Source organism: Melospiza georgiana, chromosome 16, assembly GCF_028018845.1.
Source record: "Melospiza georgiana isolate bMelGeo1 chromosome 16, bMelGeo1.pri, whole genome shotgun sequence".
Lineage (NCBI taxonomy): Eukaryota > Metazoa > Chordata > Aves > Passeriformes > Passerellidae > Melospiza > Melospiza georgiana.
In genome coordinates, this window is record NC_080445.1 from 3,919,489 (window position 1) to 3,943,109 (window position 23,621).

A 23,621-nucleotide genomic window follows, 5' to 3' on the forward strand; every position below is an offset into this window, starting at 1 on the left:
CTGTTGCAGCTTCCAAGGCTTTCCAACACCTGCTTTGTGCTGCTCAGGATCCCACATGGCAAACATCCAAATCTCCTGCTGCTGCTGGGATATTGGGTATTAATGGAAATGCTGAAATCCCCAAATTCTTTCAACATTCCGACTTCAAACCTCCCATTTATGAGACCGTTTATCAAAGTCATTACAATTGTGATGAAACCGCTGTTGTTTTGAAATGATATAGGGAACAAAATGTCATTATCAAGTAGTTTCACTGAGGGAAGATCAGAGCCACAGTCTATTAAAGTATTGCCATTGATTTATTCGCTAATGTGCCCTATATTTTCATCTGCAAAAGCCTTTGTAAAGCCCAGTGTCTATTAGTGCAATTATCCCACATAACTGCTCTGCAGGGCACAGCTCATTATGGGTCCTTTTTTTTTTTGCTTTTAATACTGAATGCTGCCAGCAGCACCCGGGTACAGGAGAGGCTTCAGCAGGTGGTGACAGTGGGAAAACAACTCCAGCACCAACAGGAGCCTCGCCCACTGTCTCCATCACCAACTGCAGGGAAAACAACTGTAAACTGATATTATCATCCCAGCAGTGCCCGTGACAGACAGGCATGAGATGAAATGTAAAGAATTCTGTTCAGGCACAAGGAGTTTGAATTCATTCGTTGACTGCTAGGGTAGACACACACTGGAGAAGGCTGTGGGCTCTCCACCCTCAGAGATGCTCAAACCCCACCTGAACAGAGCCCTCGGAGCCTGCTGGGAGTGCCCTGCTTTAGCAAGGGAGGGACTCCACAGGAGCCTTCCAGCCTCATCCACCCTGTGATTCTAGGACTAATAACTCCTCTCAGATCACCAGGCTGCTCATGTGTGACCTCTATTATTCACTACTGGAAATTAAAGAGAACAGCTGCAAACACTTAAACCCTGGACTGGATAGAAGAATAAGCCCCTAATAAAGCACTGCAGAGAAAACTCTGTTTTTCCTGTTTACTCATCTTCCACCTGATGCAAGTAAAGCATAAACATGGCTCTTTTTAACCAGCCTAATTCTGGAAAGACAGTAATGACTGACTTAATTACTAATCAGTTTGCATCAGAAATTAGCAGGCCAAAAGCAGAGCGCTGCATTAGTCACACAGTTTAATACCCAGTATTTTTGGTATTTCAGAAATATCTCTTTTCCTCAGAATTATCCAGCCAGAGCCCATTACTTTACCACAGTGTTCACTTGCAGGAACATTATTTCTTTGTTATAAACCAAATTCCAGCCTGGGAATGGGAGGAGGAAGCCTCCCTGGTTGGTGAGTCTCTATTAATGACTGCAGAAAGTCCAGGCAGCTTCTTCACACCTCTGAGAAGCAGGGAGAACTCCATGGGAAAACAGGAACATGCTTTGTTTTGTTTAATAACAAACCAAATCAATTTGATGAGCAGTGATGGCCTCGGCCCCCGGCACTTCTGAGGAATTAACAAGGACCTGTATTTATGGCCTGCAGCAACACTCCTCCAGCAGGGAGGGCTCCAAAGCAGGAGCTGAATTTTCACTCATATCTGCTTCTCAATGGGGAAGAAAGTGAAAATCACTAAGCAGAGGAATTTAGGTAAAAAGCTCCCTTTTTCCCCCCATGAAACATGAATTATGCTCCTTTCTGTCGTTCTCAGAATTGTGACACCAGGCTAAGCAGCCGTCATTTCTGTTCAGTGCAACTTCCACATTTCAATGGAAATAACCTTGGAGTTCAGGACTTGTGTGTTTTTACTTTCTTTATAGTTTAAGGTGCTTCTACAACAAAATCTGCAAATCAAAGCCAACAGACCCTTTGGGGCTTGAACTCCATGCCCTCTACAAGATCTTAAGTACTGCTAATCTCCATTTCATTTTCCAAAACAAATTTAAAGGAACATGCATTTGTGGAGAAAACAATAATGATTGCCAGTACTGAGTCTCCATAAGGAAGGACAGGGACAATGAGAAGTGCATTATTTAAAAATACAAGAGGGCTGTGTTCCAGTCATAGTCAGGCACTATAAATATTTCAGCTACTTTTATAATTGGGTTCATTTAAAATACTATCTACTCCCAAAAACATTGCATTCAAAATGCATTGTGCAGAATAACTATCATTTGTTTTGGTCACATCAAAATATCACTCAAAAAACCATTAGGGATTCTTTTTTTTTTTTTTTTCTGGCAGTGATGCTGTAAAACAACATCTCCCCTAGACCAAAAAAATGATGTTGTGGAACATATAATTCATCTTGCCTCTGGATAAAATGACTGCTGTGAAACAATCCAAAAACTTTCAGCAGGGAGATAAAACAATGTATATTTTTGCCAGAAAACCCAAGTTGCCTGACAGCACCTCATCATAGCTCAATGCTTAAATCTCAAAAAGTCTCCTGGATAATGATTTTTGTTTATCCCCCTAAGACAGGGGTAATTATGCAGCATTTTTAATACCAATGGCAAAAGTATTGCATAATATTTGCAATATCATGGCAATAGAAATGAAGGGTACAACTCCTGTACAATAGCACTAAACTTTACAGAACTGTGCAATAAAGCCTTTTCCATTGAATTCTTTGAATCTCTAAGTGAAAATGTGAAGATGGATTTAATTCTGTTTGTCCTTAGTGTGTATTTGCATTTAAGTTGCATTTAATATTTTTCTGTAAGAAATCAGCAATGAGAGAGAGACTGGCACTCTGAACCTGTATGAAATGGAGTATCCAATGGTGTTTTCTTTTTGTTTGTTATTTTTGAACTCCCCATGACTTTACATAAATAGGAGACTTTGTGGTTTGGATACTATGCATTGCAACACAGCAAAAAACAGTCAAAAAATTAGCAATTCTTCACAGAGGCTTCCAGAAAAAAGGGTTTGTTCTGCAAAAGGCAGAAGTGTTAATATCCTCTGCACATTCCATCCCCTTCAGATTTTATCAACCATGAATGTGAGAAGCAAGAACATAGAATAATCTCCCAGGATTAACCCAAACCTTGGCTAAGGGGACAAACCTGAAAATTCCCTCACACTTTTTTCTCCCTCCACAAACGTGGCTGATCCTTTTCCTCATGGGATGAGCCCACCATTAACATCAGCTTTTGTACGTGTGCCAGCTCTGCTTTTTTAGCACTTTTAGCTTTTTGTCTCAGTGACAGGCATATCTTTCACCATCTCTAATCTGGGAAGCCTTGCAGAATTAAGTTAAATGTGATGGGGAGCAGCATTATTTACAGCAGCAGCTTTGTGAGGTGTTCTAACATCAGCCTTCAGGAAACAGCTAAAAAACTTCTTCACTTCTGGTCAGAAAAAGAAAACTTTTGAAGTTCGAGGGTTTTTTTCTAGAACTAAAACTGCAGCAGGTTGAAGTCACACCAGAAAACATAATCCAGGCTCCAGTTTGTGCCTCTGTCTGGCAAAGCCAGACCTAATGAGGACAGGCATACGTTCTTTCCATGAATTGTTCCAATCCTCCTGCTCTCCTGATCCCAGGAGCTGCCTCTGGTGCTGTGGCCAAGCCCTGGCTGGCTGGGGACACCCCTGTCCCCAGCACCTCCCCAAAGAGCCTTTGTCAGTCCTGCTGCCCCAGCCAGCTGTTAGGCAATGATCAAAATTGGCCAATTATTGCTCCAGCCAAGAAATATTCTTCCACCAGGAATAAGAAATCACCTCCATATTGCCAGTCCCAAAGTAGGCAAGGAAAATTACGTTCATTAAAAAAATCTTTCCATAATGACATCCTTCCTATCAAAACGCTCAGGGATGACTGACCTTGGCATCCAGGATTAAAGCAGCATTATTTTTCTTGATTACCAGCAGCAGAATAGTGGGGAAATTATAAAGCCATTGAGAGGATTAATACAGCCCTGATCTCTCTCTCCTGGCTCTTTATCTCAAGCGATTAAAGTTCTCCAGGAAAAAAACCCTAAAATAAAATAGCCATGGAGCACACGCCTGCTGCCATGGAGAGAGACAGCATCAGCTCCCTGTGACAGCCAGGAGGGCAGAGGTTAATTATGCATTCTGTATTTGGCTTTAATCACTTTAATCAGACCACTGCTCTGCTCCATCTCAGGCTGTAACTTCCTAAAAGCAAGAGGAGCCCTTTGGGCCTGGCAGTGTTTGTTTTAGGCCAGGGGAAGGGAGGAAGAGGATGGGACATGCTGCATTAAGCACAAACAAAGCTGGTACGAGCCAGACACACAGACTGAGCTGGCCACTGGTATGAGCAGAGCCAGAGTGGCACTGAGAGGTCACACTGGGGACACAAGGTCCCTTCCTGCTTTAGAGACGCCCAGAGAGCTGCCCCAGACTCTGGAACAAAGCATGGCCCCAACACACACCCTGCACGCTCCTCCCCACCTTTGTCTCTGCTTCCAGAGCCTGATACCCCAGCAAAGGCCAAGAAAAACAAGGGAATAATTGCACAGCAACAGGAAAAGCCACATGAAGGGAGATGGAACTGACTGGCTGGGAATCACAGGAGTCAGAGCTCCGTGCCCAACTGGGAACAAAGGATGGCTCCCTTCAGAACTTCAGCTGGGGTTATTATCAGCTCTGTTCAGGGTTTTGTGCTTGCATCTCACACAGACAAATCTCTCATTTATGGGCATTTGATTTGAAAAGAAAGAGCAGAATAGGCTTTTTTTTTTTTACATTTAATTAAGGAATATTGGCCCTCAGGAGGAAGGGAGGAAGTTCCACTCTGTGGAATGGAGTGGGAGAGAGAAATTTGTCTTTGTTCCCTTCGGAGCATACAGAGACATTGTTATATTCTATTTAAAATATTTTCAAACTGGGTGGCATGAGGAGCCTGTTCAGGCTTCTCCCCAGCAGTCAATATTTATTGCAACACAAAAGATGTCAAACATGGATGGGTTCTAACTTTGAACAAAGCAATCCCTGAGCCAAACTGATCCTCATTACAAGGCTCCCTCACATCATCAGACATGACTTTAATGCAAGGCCACACTTCCCCTGCCAGATACAATTTCCAGGTTACTTCACTTTTATGTTGGGAGGCAGAAACCCAAGAATATCATTCAGTACAAAATAAGCTCCTTTTTACAAAAACATCCAAAATATTTGACAATTCTTGTGGGCTCTTCTGCAGTGTTTTATTGAGCAAAGAGAATCTTTAAAATAAATCTATTTCCTTTCATAGCAGCCCATAAATACTTCTCTATATAATGCTTTGGATATACCTGGCTATACACAAGAGACTCTAAAAGCATTGGAAGATAATTTATTAATTTTATTTTTAAATCCAGCCATCTGGAGCTATAAACACATTTAGTGAATTATATAATACGACCAATACCTAACAAAATCCTCCCATGCCTGCCCAGAGAACTCCATCATCTGAAAACCCAACTCATTCTTAATCCTAAAGCTGTCATATTCTGTTGGTCCCAATTTTTGCAAAACCCATGCTGAATAGCTTTTATTTCTGCTTTTAATTCGTAACCAACCAATATATTTTACATTGAAAAATATCTGCTGTAATCCAATAAAGAACAAAATAAATAAATAAAAATCTTGTTTTGGAGATGAGGAAACAAAAAGGAGGAAGGGAACCTGCCAGAGACACTGTTATGCCTCACCTCAAACCATCTCAGAAACACCTCTGGCCTCAACATCTTCCCATGCACAAATGGAGAGTGAGGTTTTTTTAACAATTATGGAGTACCAAGGTGGTATAAAACAGATAATTCCTGCTCACTGTCTGACCAAGTATGAAAATGAATGCCAAGAAAAGAAGACAGCATTTTACCAACAGATTTGTACAGAAGGAGTTCTCACAGTTCTAAGGAAGGAAGTTTGATCCATTTTAGAATAGAGTTTGTCACCTGTGTGTTTTTGAAGCCAGAAATCTGAACCATCTGGAAATGAAAGATTTAAAATGTGGTTTTTAACATTTGTTGATTAAAGAAAGGATTTGACTTTCCAAGGAAAGTATGATGAGAGCATTGGTCTCCAGTTGATCCCCAGAATCGGGGGGAGCTGACAGAAAGGTATCAGGATAATTCCAGGGTTCTCTCAAAGCCTGAGTTAATAAAGACAGGGTCACTTCCAAATGTCACCATCTCTTTATTCAACAAGCACCACTGGAGTTCTAAGATAAAAACACCCAGCTCAAAGGTTCTGCAAGTTGATATTATCACTACCAGGAAAATCACTTTGGAGCTTAGCAAGTAATGAAACACCTTTCAAAAGCAACTTAAGAAGAGGGGAGGCAATAGCAGGGAAAAAAACCCTGTTCCTGGGCAAGAGGCTGTTTTCAATAAATAAAACAAACGGCAGAACAAACCCTATTGCACAGAGAATGACCTTTCAGCAAGTCTAACCTCAGCTCAGTGTAAAGGAAATTAAAGTCTCTGGTACTGATGCAGGCATAGTCAAGAGCATCTTGTGCTGGCAGCAAGAATTCCTGTTGCTGCTTTACTTCTGACCTTTTGCATCCAGTAGAAGAAAGGAGAGAGAAGGGAGCCCATGTGGATTTCCTGTAGACAAGATGTCTGCTCACATACATCATGACCCAGCTGGTAAATAAAGAAACCTTGCCAAGTGGTGGTAAGCAAAAACGTGTCCTGCTGATAGGATTTCTCCAGGAGCGGCAGCAGCTCTGAATAAAGTTCCCATTCTCAATAATCTGCTCATTGTCTCTGGGGGAAATCAGATTTAACATTTATTTGCCCTTTGGATACCAGAAGAGCAGACTGACTGCAGACTGTCCTTTTCCCCAAGCCATCACTAAAGTGGCCTTTCAAAGCTGGCTTCTCTAAGGAACTTTCATCCCTTTCAATGACATTTCTCTGAAATGCTGCCTGTCCATTAACACAGCACTAGAAGCTGGCCCTGGCAGAAGATCCCCCCTTCCCACCAGTTCATTGTCTGCTGCAATTTACTCCCTTCCTTCAGCTGTGTGCTCTGGACATTTCTGCATCTCCTTCCACACCTCAGCCTGTGTGAAACACCAATACAGCCACCCTCAGACACGTCCCTTACATCAGTCATTTCTGAATCCTTTGAGAAATGATAGTAATGAAGAGGTAGAGGATCTTTTGGAATGTTTTGAAGATAGTTGTGACCAGTAAGAGTTCCAGGTTAACAACCCAAAGGGTCCCACAATGGATACATCCCCAAGAATTCATTTTTTAGAAATAGGATTCCTCAGCTCCTGTATTTCCTATATTAAGAACCTGCATGGAAAAATGCTAGAATAACATGAACTCCCTCCTTCACAGAAGAATTCCTCTCAAATGTTTTTCCCAAAGGTGCAACACCTAACAGGGACTTTGGATGACACTAAATAAGGATATTACTGCAGCCAAAGCACAGGAACTCTCTTCTCATGGTAAATGCACAATACCTTCACAATTGTCCCAGATACTTTTGGCAAACCCATGGCAACATCCAGGCTGCTGAGTGGTCTGAGAACAAAGCACATCTGCACTGTGCATCCAAACCAGGTGACAGTCTGGAATTCACTCAATCCTTCAAATACACCAAGAAATTCTTCCCTGGGAGGGTGCCAAGAGAAGCTGTGGCTGCCCCTGGATCCCTGCAAGTGTCCAAGACCAGACTGGCTGGGGCTTGGAGCAACCTGGGATAGTGGGAGGTGTCCTTGCCCATGGCAGGGGCTGGAACTGGATGATCCTTAAAGTCCTTTGTAACCCAAACCATTCTGTGATTCTTTGATGAGGCAGCTTTATCTCTTGCTGCTTAAATAAAGTTCATTTTTCTTAACATGACAGTTTTAATCTCATTCAACTGAAAATTCTGTTCAACAGTATTTAATAAACCCAGTACTACCCAGAGACACATATACTACACAGAAATGATACCATTTATAGGAGTAAGTTATATGGCACATTTTTCAAAGTCAGTGATTGGTGACAGGCTTGCTTACTGCTCATTAATAAAAAATAAAGGCATTGCTCCTACTGGATACTACTAAGGTTTCTTGTTTACTTTTCCTTCCAATTACTGTAATTGACCTATAACTCACTGGAGTTCTGGGCATTTATTCTAAACTTTGCACAGAAAGCAGCAACAATCCTTCAGCATGGCAGCTAAATATGTCAGGATTAACATTCTGCTAAATATTCCAAGAGAAATTACACCAGTGTTGTAAGCTGGGGGTTTATGAGAGGTTTTATGCAATTTGTGGATTCTGATCACATCTGGGGCAATATTAAAGGGCAAGTAAAGGCCTATCACAAATCTGTGTTTATCCCTCTGCTAAGCCAAAAATAAAAATCCGACCAAATCTCAAAGTCTGGTTTGGGAAAGAATTATGTAATAATTTGCTCTATTTCCTTAAGTTTGTTTCATTTGATATCAAGCAAAACACCAATAACAAAGTAACTCTGCTGGGTACAACCACAGAGTAACAAGACCCTTTGATCACTCAGGGATGCTCTTCCACATCCCTGCTTTTCTCAAAGTTTGTTCTCATATGGGAACTTTAACATCAATTCCTGCCTTCTAGAAAGATTTCTTTTTTTTTGATCACCACATATAAGGACCCCCTGAGACATGCTTAGACAAGTGATTGTAGATGAGACTGTTTTGAAAATCCAAACTAATTTTAAGCACAGGGAGCAAAAATCGTCTCAGCACAAGGACTCGCAGGGTGCAGCACGCAGCTGTTGGGCAACAGCCTCCAAAGCTCCACAGCCAGAACTTGTCTGACAGCTGTGGAGTACAAACCTCTTCCAAAACTGGCCTAGCAAATATCTACACTGCACCCTGCAACCCCTTGGCAATTTAGTAGCTGCCTCAAATTGTTTTTCAAAGCAGATTTTTCCCTTTGCATAGCAATGGAATAAACACAAACTCTTCTAATTCAGTAATCAGGACAGATAATTACATCCTCTTAATTGTTTTCTTTTTCCAGCTTAAGTTCATGTTGATGGGAGATGGTAAAATTAGTCCACGAGCCATCTGAAGTTTGCCACTTGCTGATTAAAGCCTTAATTGATTCAGAATGTTTTACAAATCAATCTCTGAATTACTTCGGGATCATGGTGGCATATTGTAAAAAGGAATTCAAACGCACACACACTCCCCTTGTGAATGAGAATCACATTCCCATAAATCCTTAACTGCATAAACAACTTGGTTATGTTGCTTCAAAATTCACTGTTTGACAAATTCAGGGGAAAACGGCAAAATGAGAATTGCTTAAAATACAACCTGCTGTGACTTACAGAGGATTCTTATTTCTTCCTCAGCTTACTTAGCAATTTTTGAATGGATTGCAATGATACAATCTTGAGGGGGAAAAAAAGAGTTAAGCATAGAACTGCCCCATCTTCTGCAAACTCATAAAACCATGATCTACAACCTAGTGCATTCCAGGCCAGATGTGTTTTTCTGATTCAGTGCACTCCTTCTCTCAATCAGGATCCACACTTTTCACTCAGATTTCATATTTCCTATCATGCAGTTCTGGTGAGCTTTGCACATTTCCAGAGACTGCAACCCAGAATTTCCTTCTGAAACAGAGATTTTAAAGTTCTCTTGGTGATCAAGGATGAAAAGCAGAGATATCTGACATTGTTCTTAAGGGCCCATCAAAAGGAACAGCTCTGCCTGTAAAGAGAAGCCTCTCCCTTCCCAGTGCTGAATTTGTAGAGGTCAGAGTGAGCATTAGACAACTTTGATGTCTCTCTTCCCCCAGAATTGATCATTCAGTTCAGCTCACCTTTGTCTCAGTCTAACCACAGGCTCACTGCACTTGAGCACATGGAGCCCACTTAAAGCACAGTGCCTTCAAAAAACAGAAAAAGAGGAGCTTCTGTCCTATATTTCAAGGGCTGACAGATTTCACAAACATCCTATTTTTTTATAACACAACCTGTTTATAAAACCGTGTTCCCCCAATTCTGTAATAGCTGGAATGAGGTGGATTACAGAGGAATTGCAGTGTTTTTTCAGGGATCATTTCCTCTGGAGCAGAAGGGTGAGCAGCACAGACAAGGTTGGTGTTTGCTGTTTGCACTCATGGACAGAACTTCCTACAGATCACACACCTTGATGCCTCATCATAAAGGTTAAATTTACTTTGGAAAATTCTTATTCAAAGGTGCAACTGACAAATTTCCACACCACAAATATTACTCAGGTAATTCATATTCACTTCTGATAAATATTTAAAGAACACAATTCAGTTAAGGATGAGGATTTATAACAAACACACCACCTCCAGCATTAACACACAAATGAGGTTTGTGCTCCCCATTCTGCTGCTGTGCTGTGCCATGAAGCATCTGTAAATGTGGTATTAAGGTACTAAAAAGTCATCAAAGTTGTTTGTGACACTGTGAAGTGGAAGTGAAATCAAGTACCTGAGTCACACAAACCAAGGATGGACTCGTTAAAACTCAGTCTTTTAAAAATTGCAATAAAATCTTGTCAGCTGACTTCTTAAAGCTCCACTTGAAACACACAGAAAATAGCTTTATTGCTTTAAAAGTAGAAAAAATATAGTTCTGAAAAGAAACTGCCTTAAAGAACTAGTGTGTGCAAAGGCTGCAGGAAAACAGCTTGGTCATTATTCACAGTAAATTCATAACTTGTAGGTTTTAAGTCTCACAACTCGGAAATATTTTGACAAAATTAAAAACACCTCCTCTTGTATGTGCAGTGAAAGAATGAACCAAGAAAAACACCATCTACCTGCATCTGGTAGCCATAAACTCAAGATAAACAGTGTTACTTCATCCTCTCCCAGCTGCTGCAGCCTCATGCTGCCACACTAATTAGAGGTCTGTCACTTCTTCCATTACAAACACCCTCTGAAAGCATTTGTAACAACCTTGTAAAAAAAGATTTATCTGTGAATTTTAACAATTCCACTGCTTTCTCCACCTTTAAATCATAAAAAAAAAGCCTTCCTCAATAGCCCAGCTGACTGCAGTGACACTGTTACAAGCTATAACAAAAATGCACAACACCCTAGACTTGTTTGCTCAAAATGAATTCTGCATTATGCTCAGACACTCAGCAGCCACTAGCACGTCCTAAAAGAACTGCCAGATGCCATATTTTACCCCATTAGCCTCTGAGGTGCAAATCCCTCTGTTCTGCAGGGGACACCCAGAGCTGCCAGGCACAATTTAATCAGAGTCTTCCTCTCCTCACCTCCCCTAGATCAGGGCTATGTTTGCTGATGATGCCACGGCCCACAGTGCTACTTTTACAAACACCCCAGGCCCTCCAAGTTAGAAGACACCACATCAATCACACGAAAGAAATTATCAATATCCTCCCCCAAAAGCAAGTGGCAACTGTTAATCCAAACTCTGTTAGGATGCTTTCAATATTAAGCAGTCTGGACCCATTTGCTGTGCTTACATTTTGTACACAACACTTGAGTTACAATTTAGAGAAAAGCTAAATTTAAATGTCATCCTGAGGGTGGAAAAACATAATATTGCCTTAGTCTAATTCATTGCTTCTTTCAGTAAAAAAAATCCTTCTCTTTTTAAATTCCCCGTAGCATCTTGGGCATTGGCTATTTGCATTACTTGTCTTTCCACAGTTAAAGGGAAGTGCTGAACAGCTGCTTAAACCTCCTCTCCCTTAAAAAACACACCTGTTGCACTGACAAGCTATCCACCAAGTAAGCAAGCTGAACAATTTTTAGAAAAGCTTTAAAAATATTTGCATGGTATAAAAATTTTAAAAAATACTGGCAAGGTACAGATATTTGCCACAGAGGTCACAGAGCAGTTCCTAAGCTAACAACTGTGTTAGTATAGGGGAATGAGCAGAATTCTCTATCAAATTTACCAAGGGAATGCTCACAAGTGAAAGAATATTCATTTTATATGAAGAATCAATATGCAACAAAACCGCTGACATTACAATGACCACAAAATTAAGGTAAGCAGAAATATTGTCTGAAGGAGACAGCTTTCCTCAAATGATTAAACAAATGATCCCTGTTGCACCAAAGATAATAAATAATAATTGCAAAGAACATTTCTATAAATCTTCAGAATCAATCCCGTGATGTTTTACAGTTTAAGGGCAGATTAGATAGATCAGCATGATGTTGGAGATCAATACAATAATAATATGTTGAAGTATAAGCAACCATACCAAATTCTATCTGAAAGTGTGAAATTGGTCCAAAAGTGATGAGCCCATAATCACAATATTCACAAGAAAAACAGCCCTCAGGCCCCAAGTTCAGAAGCTATTTAGACCTAGTGAAATCACTCTGCACTTATATTAAAATTAAGTCAGCAGGGCTCAAAATGAAGATATTTATTTTTCAGTTTTCTTTATCTCTGTGTGCATCTGATGTTCCCAGTTTAAATCATGGAACAAAATGAACCTTAGATTTTTCAGCTAAAAACCAACTCCCATATAACCTCTGCTTTGTGAGATGAAGATCACCAAATGAAATTAAGTCACTTTACAGTATTTCTTGGCCTTGCTCCAAGACAATGTGGCAAAGAAACATTTGTCACAATCACTTCCAATTGGGAAAGAACAGGAAAAGTTCCTGTTAATGACACAGCACTACCTGGCACAGGGGACTCTGCAGAGCCATCTCTGCTCAGTGACAACAGCCACAGACCTGGGGTACAGCTCTGGCTAAAACAGGAGTGAGATGCACAGAGTTCTCTGCACAGGGGAATTCACAGCCTAAAAAGGGAGTTATTTAGTTCCACCTCCTTTGACACAATGCACCCACTTGCATTATCTTGCTTGCTGGGGTTTTTTAGGTTGGTTGGATGGACTGGGGGGGTCGGATGAGCATAGCACGCCTGCAAGAGCCTCTTTTCATGCCATTATCCTCAGCATATTCACTTCTTGCTTTCATGGGCCTTTTTAGCTAGCTTTTACTGACTTGATTTAATATTCATAATCACCTTGAAAAGGCCATCTGCAATTTAATCACTCACTACCAATTACTTTCTTTAATAGCTCTGACAGTATCACTCACAGATACCTGATAAATCCACAAGGATGGCTGAAGGCAGCACAGGCTTTGCAGTTACTTTCCCAGCATTTGCAGAAGGTACAACACTGCTGGCTTATTAAGCCTCCACCAAGTCTTTACTAAGTCAGGTTTATGAGCAGATCAAAATGCAGCCACACGGAGTGAAAAAGCAAAATTTTCTTTTATCCCTCCTTAGTGAGGAAGAAACGAGCAGGCAATAAAACAGAACCACCAGACACAACTACTCTGCTTCTTCTTTATCCAACACATCTTCCACTGCAGTGTTTTCCCTACACACAAACAGCAGAAGCTGCTTCATCCTCAGTTTGTAGAGATATTTAACAGCAAACACGGCTGGACAAAATTTAGTAACAATTTTGCACAAACAGGGCCTTTGAGACCAGGACATTGTGTGCATTTTCCTGATTGCTGTGCTCCATCTTTATCACAGACAGCTTGCAATCCTTTAAAGACATGCTATTTAACAATGATGTTCTCCAGTATTAGAGGAGCTGTAACTTTGTTCACACATTGCATTGCTGGAATGATTTATCCACCCTCAAAAATAATCCATAATCCCAAAGCCTGCCTTTTTAAGGGCTTACAAGTGTAGACAAAAGTCTCCACATGAAAAGAAAAGTGTTTCCATCACTTTATAGCAAAGTCTGTAAGGAAAAAAAAAAATCAAAATTTGGATTCCCCCAAAGTCTAAACCACTCCCCAGCTGCACACAACAATGTGTGAAACAGAGCAGGACAAAACCAAAGGATAACAAACATCCTGGCTGGGCAATTTACAGCTCCCAGGGTACAGCCAAGGGGACAGGAAATCAATGCAGCTTTTACATACATCAGGTGAAGCAACCCAGGTTATGGCCAGGTCTGAGTTTCTCTTCCTATTACAAATGGGGTTGGAAGGACCAATTATTCTAAATTACTTTAAAATTCATAGCCAGTCCTTACTAAAATCTAAAAAGAATATTTATAGCTGTATGAGTGACCTTGAATCCTGCCTGTCCTGACTCTCCAATGCTTGGGTTGCAGTTATAATCACTATTTTTCCATTTTTTCCATAGCCAGGCTGTTGTCTGCACTCCCACAATTACTTGGACAAATCACGTCTCTCTGGCAGAAGGATGAGACAGACATCCAAGGCTTTTCCATTCTTATTCAATTTTCCTGTTTTATGATGTATATTGAGAAGAAATTAAAAACATCTTTAATATGAAGAGCTTCAAAAATGATAACCCCTCAAGCAACCATATGTCTGTGAAAGCTGGAGATGAAAATTAGCTTTTGTGAAGACGCTGGGAGGGCAGCTCTGCCACGCAGACCTTTGGCACGTGCAGAGATCTTTAGGATATATTTAGGCTTTTCAGTAACTCAGTGCAGAACATACTCTACTAAACATCTGTTTTAAACATATTTACAATTCCTTATCTATTTTGTTTAGAAGAGATTTCAAGTTTGCCTCATTCAACAGTTTTAAGAATGCTATCAAGTAGTTCCTAAATAAAGTATTACTTTTCCAAATTGAAGAGTCCTTCTACAACTAAAAAAAAAAAAACAACCATCAAAACACCCAATGTGCTACAAATTTATCTGGTTCATAAGAAAATACTTGTCACTGTTTTCCAAAGCAAGAGCTTGGCATCTCTGCACTCTCACTCACAGATCAGCCAGGACAACTTTTCTCACAGCAGACCAGGGAAAAGCTCTCACAGCCATAGATCAGAGAATCATTGATTATCTGAGTTGAAAGAGATCCACAAGGATCATCAAAGCCCAAATTTTGGATGTTTTTCTTTAAATGAGGTTGTTTGTTTTTCCTTAAAATAGCATATTTCAGCTCAAGCTCACATCAGTAAGTTACAGGTTTTTAGTTTCTTAGTAAAAAGCACCTTCAAAAGGGTTGGCCGACTTAAAATAAATGAAAATTATACTTTAAATACACCTCACTGTGTAAAGATGGGAATCAAAGCAAAATACTTCAAGTCAGCTCCTTGGAAAACTCCAGGAGTTTGGCAGAGCAGAAGGAGACTTACAAGAAACCGGGAGTTAATGTTCAAAAGGAGTAAATTGATACACCAGCCTCCAGTAGCTGTTCCTCCTAAAGCTTCAGCATTATGATCCTTACAGGAACTGAAATGCAAAGCCCTCTACAAATGCCTACAAATCACTGAGCTTCTGCTGCTCTGGGAGTTTTTAGGCAGTGCAGTTGGATCTGGGGTGTACAGGATAAAAAGATAAATAGTTCCAGAAAAAGATTGTTTGCCAGACTGACAGGCCCAGGAAGCTGCTAACACTGAATGTTGCTTGACTTAAATCTGCTCCATTTTATGATTTCTATTACTGTTATTATATTATTCATCTAGATACTTGTTTTTATTACATTATCAGTAGGTATTAAAAAGCTTTTGCAAGATCCCACAGTAGTGCTTAAACTTACAAGCATGGACAGGAGCTACTACTCTCATGCCAACAATTAGAACTAATCATGAGCACAAAGTACTTACATGAGAGTGAGAAAATTAGTTCACTTATCACTGCACTGAAATGAAAAAGAGAAACTAAATAGAAATATGTTCACGATAGAATGTGGTTAAATTGGAATTGGATTATACTATCAATTTTACCATTTCTGCTCATGAAAGATGATTCAATCCAAAGTAACCAACATCATCTTTTTATGTCTGATCAAAACAATGTTTATTTTAACAGCTCCCTTTCATGTTATTTCACTCTGAAGTATTAGTACAAGATTGATTGAAGAAAAACACAGATCAAAAATGATACTTTCTTTGTAAATTCTACAGTATTATTTAAAACCACTGTAGGTGGACCAATGAGATTGAAAAGTCTGTCTGTTGAACCAGCAATACTTTTCTGTCTAGAAAAGTTTCCTGGCATTTCTCTTCTGCTGATCTTCCAACAAATCATCGCAGTTTGTTCAAGATGGCATTTTCCTGGATGGCATGTATAATTGATGGGTGTCACATTTTATAAAATGATTGCAAGGTAAATTCAATTTTCCCTTTTCCTTGTTTGTGTCCTCTAAGAATCCCTTATCTCCACATATCAATTACCAAGCAGTGACAGCGATAGGATACAAATCACTCCGATGAATGTAATAGCAAAAGTGATTAGAGATAGGGAGAGATTAATTGCATGTGTCAGATATAAATAAAGGGTTTAGGAGACAACCCAGGATTTGGAGCCTGTGTTTGTGTGTGCATTCCAGACCTCTCTCAGACACAGTAACCCCTCTAACCTCATAAACAGACAAGTGTAACAAGAAGCCATGTTAAAATAATAAGTTTGATTATAGAAACCTCAGCATTTGCTGTTTCTTCAGAGCAACATGCATAATGTATGTGCATCTGCTGAGGGAACAGACTCAGCTTGGGTGCAGTTCTGTGGTTTCACCAGCCAGTGAGGAGTCCCCATAACAACAGGGTTGTTCTGCTGCACTTGGGAGGAAAGGAAATAACTATTCTTCCCATAAACCATGCATTTAAAGCTTCATTACATTTGTTGATGCAATATGATGAAAATTAAGTGCCAGATATTTGAATAGGTTTTATGCTGATTTAGGCTGTTTCAGCTCTCTAATAGGAAGACTGAAATAATCTTACAGAAAGTTCACTTTATCATCTTTCCATGACAAAAACTACCAGCAGAGGAGACCCTGCTTGCCTGGGGCAGAGGCTGCAGCAGATGCATCATGAGTGGCACTAAGTTTTATCAAAAATAGTCCAGGAGAAGATGAAACTGGAGACCAACCAATATTTCTGCTATTTATCAGGAAGAGAACTGATAGCATATTTGGAAAAACTAAGAAAAAAAAATCTTGAGCTGCCACAGAGGTTTCTTGGCTCACCTTTATTATTCCTGCAGTTTAGCAATCTATCATTTTAACCACAGCTTTTCTTCTCTATCTCTGCAGTTAAAAGTGAGCAAAGTTTTCCTTTAAGGAGAAGAAAGGTAGAGAATTATGGAAGAGATCTGGCTGAGGCTTTACAAAAACCTAACAATGAAATTTGGAGTCCAAGAAGGCTGATAAATCCTGAACATCATCTGTTACTTCTTTGTAATGCATATAAAATCCGTCTACACTGCAGTACAGTGTCACTTTTTGCAGTAGATAATAGGGTAAAGCACTGAGAATATCTGCCTCCACTGAAATTGCCAGATCTGGATAAAGCTTAAACTAACATTTGTTCCAATATATCAAACCCAAATCTTTAACACTAACTCAATTTAGTCCTTTTTCTTATAGCTATTATTGTTATTAAAATGTGTTTGACTTAAATACATAACCATGCATTTGAGATGTGTGTAAATTGCACTCTAGTCTCAAAGTAAGGAAAAAGATCCCCATTTCAATGTATGTCCTTGAATACAGAGAATAGAAGAAAAAACACTTTGACAGTATTTGACCCAGAGTATTAAAGATGGCTTTTACACAGAATGTGCCCTTAGGGTTGAGGTTAGACCCCAAACACTTCCACAGACTCCTTCAAATTAACATTTGAGGCTTGTTTAGTGTCAATCAAATGTTCAGTGTCACTCAAAGCCACAGGCTCACATTTACTCATGGAACCCCACCACAATATCCTTCCTGGAAATCCTGCTGGACAAAGAAAGCAAAACCTGTGTGGAAATGAGGAAGAAATGTGATCCTTTCAAAGAGCCATTTAAATCCAGTTCTCAGAGGGCTGAGCTCTGCTCTGTGGAACTTCCCCAGTATTTGGGAAATCGGGTACAGTCACAGCACAGAACTGCAATTCCATCTCATCTCATATTCCTTCTTTCCCCCCCACCAAAATAACACCAAAATGTAAAATAAGCATCACAGAACCACTGAATTAACCTCCACAGCACTGACCCAGAGAGGCTAAAAGAAGTCAATTCTCTTGGCATGAACTAAAACCAGTCTGACAAGTCTATAGAGCTTGCGTGAATTTGACATCAGAATAGAAATATCTGTTCCCTGCGTGTGCCAGTCCATTCCTTTTTTCCTTTTTCCTGCCTACACCTGAAAGCTGGGACTGGCTATGAAAAATTCATGCCTTTTGTGCTTCAAACATACCCATGAAGGATCCTCAGCATCTGCTGACTCGAATGAACCCTGATGGTTAATATGGAAAATCATGTTAGTGAAATGCTCTCTTTCCAGGGAGGAAAATGTCTGCTCAGAATCTTCTGAAAACTTATCTTCTTACCACACCTGACAGAAGGATGTCAAGAAGAACATCCTCTCAAACACAGCGACAGGTAATGGGGCACTTCGCCCCCACCTCTTTCTTTTCTGACAACATAAAGAATATTTCATTCTTACAGACACTAAAAGTGACCTAAATGTCCTGTGCAATCAGAAGAGCCTTCCTTTATAGGAGAAAACCAAACAAACAAGAGCTCTGAGGTAAATTCAGTCCCTGTGAGCCTGAAATGGGACTTCTGCCTTCTGTAAAGTTTATGTCTTGATACATTAAGTTGAAGAACAAAACAGGCACCAAGCAGAGAAAAACAGTGTCTATTTAGCCTCATGCCAACGTCTGCCATAACAGAATAAAATTCTTCTGGTTCCAAGTGGAACTTGGGCAGGACAACATCACACCCTCATACTTTAAATTAATTGCAATGCAACCAAGCCAGGAGTTTAATTTTCAGTCCCCAACTTTTTTCTGTCCCTACTACTTTTTTTTAAGCATTGCCAGTGCCCAAGGGAAAAATTTATCTTCGTTAAATGATAATTGGCTTTATTATCTTTGACTCTTCAGAAATGCTAGCTGGCAAGGTTTTAAAAATTTTCATCAATCTTGTTTTCTGTTTTCACAAAGCCTGCATCAGAAAATGACATCAGGCTGCAGAACACTATGTATCTCTTGGTGTTACCAACAGGTCTGGGGACTATCTAATTTACTAATAAATCTATTGGAGCGACATGCATCTCAATATTTCACAGCTTAACAAGGAGGTGCAGGAGCAGGGCCCAGAATTGCAGTTCCGGACGATTAGCGCCGCAAAACCAATTGAAGCAGGACCATCTAAACTGTCACAACAGCTTACACACACCCACCTCCTGCAAGCCAGCATTTAAATCATTTACTGAGGCCCGTATTTTTCATAAAATGCTTCAGCTGGACTCAGAAAAAGCCAAGCATTCTGTTAAAAGTTTCCAGCATTAGGCCAGTGGTGCTGACATAAAGCGTTGTGCTGAAGTCAATAATGGAAATATCTCACCAGGCCTTTGCCAATTTCTTCCCAAGTGGCTCCAGAACCTGGCCATGGTGTCACATCATAAAGTGGAAGGACATGGACTGAGTGCCCTGCAGGGAATAGCTCAGCCAGCTCCTCACAGCAGTAAAAAGCTCCCCATTAATCTTTCTTTTTTCCCCCCCCTACTAATAAACCCACTTAAACTCTTGACTTGCATACTAAAATCCCTCATGGTTTCATTAAGAAGCTCTAAATGGCCCTGCTCCCCTTTACCCTCAAAAAAACCTTCATGCAGAAGTGGCTCAGCCAACAGCAAAGTACCAGGTACTAATTTCTTTTGTTTGTCTGGGTATTTCTGGGGGTTTTTGGTTTGTGAGGTTTTTCTATCATTACTTTTGAGGGTTTTTGGTTTGGTTAGATTTTGTTTGTTTGTTTTTTAAGTTCCATACTACAACCAGAAGTATTGTCATGCAGATGCAGAGATATTTAGCTGTTACACTGAGAATGGCCCTCAAGGAAGTGAGGGTTTTGTGATGTCCTTAGTTGAATAAACACTTCAATCTTTAGGTGCCCTGCCAACACTTGTAAGATCAAAGAATGTCACTTTATGCCCTGACAAGTCACAATCCTTAGGAACAGACCTGACCATCTGTGCTGCAGAGTATGTCTGGCTGTGGGAGAAGAGGCATATGAAAGAAAAAGCCTAAAGAATTAAGGTTCCATTTACAATGCCATCATCAAACCCTATTGCTCAATAGATGGAAGCAGTAATAAAACATTTAGGATTTTCCAACTGTTGTTATTGAAGGGCAGCATTTACATCCCAAAAGTTTGTATCAGCCCAGAGACAAATTAATTCTCACACCACTCTAATCAAGTTAGGAAGTTCCAGCAATGGAGTTAATACTGAAACCTTCCCAAGCAGAAATAGTGAATTCTCAACAAGGAGTAAGTGAGTAATGTGAGTTAAAACCCAAAGCCAGTGTTGCTACTATTTCCACTGCCAAACTCTTGACTTTCAGACTTTCCAATTTTCCAAGCCAAAATTTTGTGTTATTTACATGAAAGCTCTGACATATGGTTTAAAAAGAGAGGGAAAAAAAGTGGCAAGATTTTCATTAGTGTAGTACACAGTTCAACTCATTTTTAGACATTTTAAATTTAGGTCTAATTTATGACACCTCACACTAATTTCAGATGTGACGTTATTCCCAATATGCTGCCTGTTGGGCATAATTTTTATTTCCCCAGAGCCTGTCACCTCAGAGATGATCTAATTCCCCTGAAATCAGTACAAATGAGTCCACTTGAAAGAAACATCCATGGTTTTCAAGCAGAGCTGGGTGGACCTCACCCTGTGTCACATTCAGACACATGGGTTTAGGGCAGGCATGTGGAACATGAGTGTTCAGCCAAGCTGGGGACTCAGCTGTGAAGGAAAAACACTGCTCAATATTTGGATTCTCTCACTGAGAGTCCAGATCTACTGGGAAATAAATCTTCAGTGCCTTTGCCCCAGGGGTGTGTAAGGACTGGGTGATGGGGATGGGGTGTGTACCAGAAACTCCCAAATATCCCAAAAAACCTGAGCGTTCCCCTAAGCCCTGGCACTCTGCTGCCTTCATTTCCCATGTGTGGCCAACCTCAGAACATGGAGAACAGCAAATCCAAGCACAGCCACAGCAGCCCTGAGAAGCCTGCAGGCTTTCTGTGGGAGCTGCTTCCCAACTTCCCCTGTGTTTGCAATCAGGGGCAATGGGTGGGTGTGAGACTTCACAGTGTTGGACTCAGTGAGCTGCAGTTTAGACTGACAAGAAACAACAAGTCTTTACTATTAATACTCAGAGCCCCACTGGAGAATTCAATGTGATTTGGGTTTTTAAACTGGTTTTTCAAACATGCTCAACATCCTCTAATCTTTTTATACCACATGTATCAAATACAGTTATTAATTGAAGGGCAGTTCAGTGTATTTTCCAAGTGATGCTCAAGCTCCATTTACCTTCAGCCACAATTCAAGAGAGACTTTAATCTGCAATATGAGGCCCTGTAACTCATCCTCTGCTCAGCTCAGAGCCAGACCTTTCTCCTGCTGTCATTCTTGTACTTTGGAGCAGAACAGGACAGCTTACAGCTTTCTCAGCTGTTAGAATGATTCTGCAAATATGCTTTTCTTACAGGCTGAAGCAAATCTGACACTGGTCTCCTTCAAGGAATAATGAGCTGTGCATATCTAACACTGCTCTCAGAGAATGGCTGCCCTGGGAATTATCTATGGGGTTTTTTCCTCCTGCCCTCAATAATGGTGGCAGTGTGTATGCTGAGTCATGCAGCAAGGTTGTACTCAATAATTAATACATAATCTACTTGCACAGAGATTGGCTATTCTGCTTTACTTGGGGTTTATTGGATTTTGATTAAACTGTTTTTAAATTTTATACATGTCCTAATGAAAAGTTACAAGTGTCATCGCTCCTAACATCCCATAAGATTCAAATAGTGACAAGTCAGTGCAGTATCTTCCTCATCTGGGTTACCTTTAACAATCTGTTTCCAACCTCTTGCTTGAATTCTATATTACTCTTCCAAAATATGTCATTTTTCTGCAACCATTTTCTGCATATTGCTCCAGGACTGTATTTTTGTCTGATTATTTTCTGTTACCAGACCAAAAATGTTTATTCATTTTTATGTAATGTTGCACATAAGTTTCCTCCCCAGATCAAAGTTCAGAACAACCACATTAATCCAATTTTCTTTACAGACTCCAATGCCTTACAGCCAGTGCCTTCCTCCACCACACACACAGCCTTAATAACCCAGGATATCAAGGTGTCAATTTGAAAACCTCAATGGCTGACATTAATTCTAAAAGCAAATTCATTTCTGCCTTTCCATCTTGTCTCATCCTTCATTTTCTTTTATCCATTTTATCTTTCCTATTTGCCACATTCCAGGCAGACTTTGCATTCATGGTATCAAGCCTGTGAGCATTTTGGAGTGTTTTCTTTTCCATATGCCCATATTACCTTCTACTTTGCATAGCACTTGTTATGCATGCATGATCACAGACTATTTCTAGCATTAATTAAGACATGAAATTAAAGTGGGAAGTATGCTATTGGTCACATAATACAAACAACACAAATTTGCTTTAAAAATGAAATTACTAAAGTGTTAGCAAACCTCTTCATACTGTCAGAAATAATAATGTTTACAATCTACGTGCCACAGAACAGCCAGAATTCACAAGTGGATTTGGAATATTATTTCCACTTCAGAAAGATACACAAGAAACCCCTGAGCAGTTCATTTAGTTGAGATACTTGTCTGGAAGAAGACAGAGGTTTGTGTCTCCTGCTGCCTGTCAGGCCATGCAGCTGCTGCCCACAGTGACCCCAGCCCACGACCAGGGCTCCCCATCATTGTCCAAGAACAGCTTTCCTTGAAATCCAATCACAAATTTTAGCAGAAAAACGACATTTTCTTAGAAATTGAATGTTTCACAGGATCATGTTTCAGATGAACTTCTGACAGACACAAGCACTGTTCCAAAAGCAGTTTCCCAGATTTCCTGCCCAGAAACCCAGACTCCCAAGATTCGCTATTGTAAGGAAATGAGCCAACAAAGATTATCCAAAATCTCGTGGTACCCAAGATCATGAGATCTGAGCCATCTCATAATGTCATTGATCTAGAGAGGAGTCCTGCATCTTCTAGAAGCCCAAATGATAAGGGCTGTCACTATCACCAGTGATTTACTCCATCACCTCTTCCCTGTCTCTACAAGGAAAACAAGGAACCTCCCCATTCCCACAGCACTAACTCTCCCTCTTCTCACTGCTACATAAATAATCCCTTTATCAAGTGCTCATCCAAGGATTCAATCCATTTCACATGTTTAGAGTATTAATTTTTCATGCAAACAGGTTAACTGGATGTTTTACAAGAGCTTGCATGTGCACATTTCTGCTGAATGTGCACCTTGGCACACTCAGTGTGCAGCCATCTCCCTGACCCCAGTGCTCTGCTGCTTTTCCCTGTGCTCTGCTGCAGAACCCAATCATGGAATATCTCTGGAGTGGTGGTGTTAATACAACCCATGTAATGTAAAATAATAAGTAATAACAATGAAATGCATGTTCCCTGGGACTCTGTGATAACTCCAGGTAAAAATAATGCCATAAACTGGGAATAGATTCATAAATAAATTTGCACTCAGAGGGATGACTTGTTTACTTAGGCACAATGGAAAACAACACATTATAAACACCTGCATTAAAAAGAAATTATAACCACAACTTCACAATAAACAGTGAGGGATATCATCATGTACCTGCCTTGCACAAAGCAAACCACCACACAAAGGGCTCTGAGGGTGATTTGTGGAGGGCATCTCCTCTCTTAGGTCCCTCTCTTGCACAAGGAGTTCAGA

At 40.3% G+C, this 23,621-nt stretch overlaps 1 protein-coding gene across 1 annotated transcript in view; it reads right to left on the bottom strand.

The window, feature by feature from the left end:
- SDK1 (sidekick cell adhesion molecule 1) overlaps positions 1-23,621 on the bottom strand; it is a 384,823-nt gene that overhangs the window by 180,740 nt on the left and 180,462 nt on the right. The gene's annotated exons all lie outside the window — the stretch shown is intronic.